Source organism: Echeneis naucrates, chromosome 9, assembly GCF_900963305.1.
Source record: "Echeneis naucrates chromosome 9, fEcheNa1.1, whole genome shotgun sequence".
NCBI classification, from domain to species: domain Eukaryota; kingdom Metazoa; phylum Chordata; class Actinopteri; order Carangiformes; family Echeneidae; genus Echeneis; species Echeneis naucrates.
In genome coordinates this window covers 22,037,522-22,043,554 of record NC_042519.1, presented here as the reverse complement: position 1 = coordinate 22,043,554, position 6,033 = coordinate 22,037,522, and positions in this window count along the sequence as shown.

The following is a 6,033-nucleotide window of genomic DNA, read 5'->3' as shown; positions in this document are numbered from 1 at the left end:
CGAGGGTGAGGGGGGTCGGGGCGGTGGGGGTCACATCACAGCTTACAGTTTTGGGGGTGTGTTTTTTTTTTTTTTTTTGTGTGTGTGCGCGCGCGCGTGTGTGTGTTTTAAGCCAAGATAAACAATTAGTTTTGAGTGTGTACGTTTGTGTCTTAAAGGCGTTTGGCTAATCTGATTCAAGACCTTTTATGTTCAGTGCATTGACAGTGATAGATGAACTGTTCTGTGTTTTATTTTCTTTGTTCGTTTTGTTTTTTTTTTCCGGTGCAACTGTTGCGGTCATTGCTGTGCCTCCATTGCACAAACAAAAGTATATTAGATTGAAGAATCATCCTTCATTAAAAGCAAAAGGTCTTTTGAATTTTCTAGCCTTTGTTGCACTGTTACAAGGGATCTTTCCTATCCTTTATCTCTTTATGTCTTTTGGGGAAAAAAGAAGAAGAAAAAATAGGAAAACCCGAATGAAATTAACTGATTTATGCAATGTAATCACATAATCAGCCAGAGACCTTGTGGGCCATAAGCCATCACTCAGTGTTGATGAGGATCAATATTTTATCAGTGACCTTGTATTTAAATCCTTAAAACACTCACATTGAAGGCCCAAATGCAAATATATAAATGTATATGTATAAAACCTAAAGAGTCTTAAGATATTTTAATGCCAAGAGTGATGATAGGTGAATCAGATACATCTATAACCTTCTTTTTTTTTATTATTAAAAACAATTTTTTTTTTTAAATGCCCGTTTTTTTTTTTGTGTGTTTTTTTTTTTTTTTGTTGTTGTTTTTCGTTGGCTTCATTAAAAATGTCTGTTCGTGTAAATGCACCAAATTTCAGGTGCGTTTGGGAAGTTTTGCGGTGAATTTCTGCCTTAGCTGTGAGGAAACTAAAGCAGAAGTCAGCTTATTTCACACAAGTCTGTATGTACAGTCTGATATCTTTCATATCGGGGGGACGTCATGGTCGCTGCATCAGGACAAGAATTCACACAACACACCCGTTTCATCTGGGGAAAATATTGTGCCTCCCTTTTCCTCCTGTTTTGTGTCTTTCTTTATTTTTATTTTATTTTTTTAGGTTTTTTCGTCTTCAGTCTCTGACTTTTCTGTCTCTCTCGCCTTGTTAGAATAAAACTGTGCCCTTTGCATGACTGTTATAAGCTCTGTATACAAAGACGACAATGTTAAGTGCCACACCAGCCGGGCAGATCCGGCTCTTTCCGTTGTAACTTTTGTGGTATATCACACCTCCCACTCACATGGTGCTTTTTGTCTTTCTTTTACTTTTCTGTTCTTTTCAGGGTTTTTTTGGTCTCCATCTTCATTCATTTCTGCAGTTTTCAAACTCCATGTGCACGCTCAGACGTCTTGTTGTGGTTGCAGATATTTCTGTATTTATACTAATCTGCAAAACATGTTGTCTCCTGAGCCTGAGAAATGAGATGCAGACACGAGAAAGATTAAATAATGACTCAAACGTAACCCATCATGTTCTTCTCCATTCAGTTCTTTGTAACTTTTTTCTTTTTTTTGCTTCTATTGCACATTTTCACATCTGAGAACAGTTGGCAGTGTCAGTGCGAGCAGACAACTGCACTATAAAAATAATAATAGTAAAAAAAAAAAAAAAATCCTGAACTGCAGCGGAAATCAAAACCATATTTTCACTTCTTGTCAGTAACTGCTGATTAAAGACTGTTGAATTTTAAGATTTCATTTCAAGTGAAAGGAATTATGACTTTAAAGGTTATATATGTGGATTTGGAAACTTTTTTTTGGGGGTTGGAGGGGTCAAAAGTAAAATTCAAGGCAGAAGCAGTGAGATTTCATCAACCTGCCGTTCATTTTGTTTACAAGCCTCAGAAGCTTTTCTGGAAGTGTGCGAGCGGCCGAATGTTAATTATTACAACACTAAAGCATCTCAAAGATTAGAATCAGGAGTCTGACTCTGCTGGCACTTAAAGAATTTAGAGAGTAACATTTTTTTTTTTTTAATTGAGAAGATATCAGCTGCTTCGGCTTATTTTTTCCATTCTTACTCGTAGAAACAGTCTGTGACGAAATGAGGACGAGCTGTAAACTCAGAACTCTGTTTTGTGTCAGAAGATGATTCACACTGACTGACTTTTGACTCTTGCTCTACATTCGCACTCTTGTCAGATGTTTCTCTGAGGCCAGGGAGTAAAATCAAAGTGGGCGGAGCCAAAGAACCACACTTTAATTTTGTGTTTTCGGCTGAATAATGTTGAAATGGACTCAGTCGGCCTGTTCGCGTGGAAAATGCACTTCAAGGTTTACTATCTCTGATGTTCAGTCTTAAAGACTTAAACACAGAAGTTTTACAGCTAAATTCTTAAAATATTTCCTGCAAATAACTTTACTTTGGTCCTAATTGTAGGTAAATCTCAGTCAGCGTTCAACAGAGCTGAGTATCATCAGCATCTGCATATGATCTCAGTTCATTTTGGTCCAAAATGAAAATTCCCAATTCTAACCATAATTTTTCTGTTCAACCTAACGTGGTTATATTTTTAAGAAGTCAGCGGTTACAAATGAAAACCTATTTGAATCACTTATCTCAATTAAAACCAACTCCCTCTGATTAATCATCTACTTGATGGTATATTGGTGATTTGGTTCTAAATTTGGTTCTGGCTAACATCAGGAGTTGTTTTTTTTTTTTTTTTTTTTTTTTGTCAGCTCCAGTGAGAAATCCAAACCAAATGAATGATGAGCAGCATGAAGCTGAGTTTAAATGGAGCTGTTCTGATCGAATCAACGACTTCTCCATGTTTTTTGTTTGAATTAAAAAAAAAAAAGGTAAATCTTGGCTTTGCTGGTTCCGTCCAGAGATTCCTCATCCTCTGATGGCATTTAAAGAACATTTTATACATCTTGCAGAAATAAAATGTTTGCACCCCCCCTGCACAGACGTGAGGTCCAGACTCGTGTGTCCCTTCTCGCTCACCGTACACCGTCTCACACTTATTGATTGCACTTGCTCCTACAGAAGTTGAGATGGGATTTATAATCTGAGGTGCCTGTCGGGACTTGACTCTCCTGTAGATATTCTTTTTTTGTTTGTTTGGTTTTTGGGAGGGTGTTCAGTGAGAATATTAAAGGGCACTGGAAAACCTTATTACTGGTATTAGTTGTATTTAAAACAACAAAAAAAAAAAAAAAAGCTTCTGCTGAGTTCTTTGTGCTACCTGTCTGTTTGTGCCTTTTTTGATAGTCTTGATATCCGATGTGCAGCTTTTGTTTAGTCGGGAATCCGTTGTAATCGCAGTATATGCTCTCAAAAATGAACACAATCAAAAGCCTGGGGGGGGGGGGGGGTGATCCTTTACCTTTCAGTTCTGTAAATTCTGTTGCCACAGCTGTGTGATGTGACTGTATTGAAAAAGATGAAAAAGCAAACATTTCTATTTTCCTGCATTACCCTTTTTTTCTTTGAGCCTTTGTTTTTTGGGGGGGGCTTTTTGTGCAGATATTTTTATTGTAAAATGAATGTTATGTTTCTATCAGACACTAATCTTGTTTGAGTTGTCTCCAGTAGAACTACTTCACTCTGTATGTTTTGATCAGTATAAACCTTTAACTGTGTAGTTAACATTTCTGGAAGAGAGGAAAAAAACAAAACAGTCCTTGGTTGTATTTGAGAGGTTTCTGTTTGACCTGCCAGAGAAACCGTTTGAATTGATTGGTCAGTTTTATTTTGCTGTTGTGTGAAGGATTTGACTTGAACGAAGCGTTTCTTTGCTGTTATTAAAAACTGACTGCCACTTTGAAAAATTACTTCTTTTATTTTATTTTACTTTTTTTTTTTTTTTTTTTTTTTTTTTTTTTTTTTTTTTGCAACTCTGCCAAGACAGTTAAATAGACGTTCATTAAAAACACTGTACCTTCGTTAGAATCTGTGTCTTTGTGAGCTACAGTACAGATTTCATCCAGCCTCATGTCTGCTGTGAAACGGGCCTCTGCTTTTACTTTAAATACAAAATGTTGCTCTTCATACTTGTAACAAAGCACTTTTATGGTGTGGTGTTGCTACTTTAAATCACAAGTACATCCTCCCCAGATTGAGGGATTACATTTCCTTAATACATCAAGACAGAAGAGAAATTAGAAATTACCGTAAACTCTCCTTTTGGAAAGATTTATTGCATTCAAATGTATTAAACAGTAAATAAAAAAAAAAAAAACAAACTTGAATCTTCAAATCTGAAATGTAGATTTTCTCAAATACCTAAAACCAAAACAGGGAGAAGTCCTCTGCTCATGTCGCCTCTTTGTGTCCTGTAGAGGGCGCTGCTGTGTTGGCTATCAAACTGCTGCAGTCCAGTCAAATGTCTGAGTCATAAATTTGTCATTCACAAGAAAAACCTACAAAACACAACAAGTTACCAAATGTGAACAGACAATGCAAAGTCCATCAACCTGTTTTATTTTGAAGGGATGGAAAGAAGGTTACACAAATTCACAAATTCAGTGACTGTTGATATTGATATTTATATATACTGATGGTGGATGTGCGATATGATATTTAGCTTTTATTTTTCAGATGACGTGATGATATAAAATACAAAGCTGTTATTTAAACGTGACCTTTACAACCTTTTTGGCTGGTGAGACGTTCATATTTTTTGTGTTTCATCTCTTCCATTAATGGTCACATTTTATTCTGAGCCACGGAAATAAAACACCTAAATGTGTGAATTAGACAACAACAACAACACGCTGCTTCCACATCCACACATCAGTCTAACATCTGTCATATAAATGTAACAAACATTAGCTTGCGTGTTGCTGTACACATATTCGACAACTTATTTCTGTATCTACACTCACATATGTAAATGTACAAGAATCCTCTTCTATTTTTTATTCTTTATTCTCATTTTAATATTTATAACATATTTTTCCCACCATTGCTTGATATTTACTTTAAAAGTTAAAAGTTAAAGTTAAAATTAAAATAATAAAAAATAAAAAGAGTTAACTTTTGGTTTAACACATTATAAATATATCTATTTTTTTTTATATATATAAATAAAATATGGCGCAACAGTATGACGTCATCGATCAGCTGGATTGATTTTTGTTTGTTTACTTCCTCTGCTTCGACCACGTGTTTGCAATGCGGTCACGCATGCGCGTCAAGCGCTTTTGGCACGCGTCTATGTCGGTGGCGCGCACAGTCAAAAACAACCCCCCCCCCCCTTTTCATTCGCGGCAGCGCGCACTGCTGACTCTGGCCGTGCGCTGATTGGCTGCGGGCCTCCGTCCCGCCCACCCTCGCAGCCGATTGGCCGGACGGAGACTCTGCTGCTCGCTGATTGGACGCTATTTGTGGAAGCGGCTGTGTAGCTAGGCTGCTGATGCCTTCACGTAGCTCTCCAAAGCTCGGATTTCAGAGCTTTCAGGATGAAGCGAAGTTGCTGTTGCTGTTAAATAACAAAAATCAGAATGAGTGTTCGATTTTGTGACCAGAAAAGTTCAGTTGAGAAAGTAAGGACATTAAAAAGTGCTAATTATTTATATGAAAATAGCTCAAAAAACAGTTTTGGGAAATTTTGTTTATAATTCTGAGACTTCTGGCTCCTGCTGTTTTATACCGAAGAAATACAAAAATAAAATCATTACAAACCGTAAAAGTCTGATTTAACTACACAGCTGGGAAGGATTTTTCTCTTGAAATAGAAACGTGATAATCTGGGGTCTATATTTTCTTCTCCTCTGTATATCCATCTCTCTAATCTGTATATTAATAGACTAAATGATAACTATACAGCCCTCAGGTCAGCTGTGGGACACTTTCAACCACATTTTTGTGGTTTTCCTCAAAAAGTGTGTGAAAGTTTTGAAAGAAAAGTCGCTTATGTAAACAAAGTCAACTTCAACCATCTTTTAATCCCAATTTTAGTACTTTTTATATCCAGCAGTAGATTATTTCTGTCTTTTTGAGGCCACCACCACTCAGGCTCAACTTGTCCAAACACGTTCCCCATTTTTCTTTTTGTTTTCCCT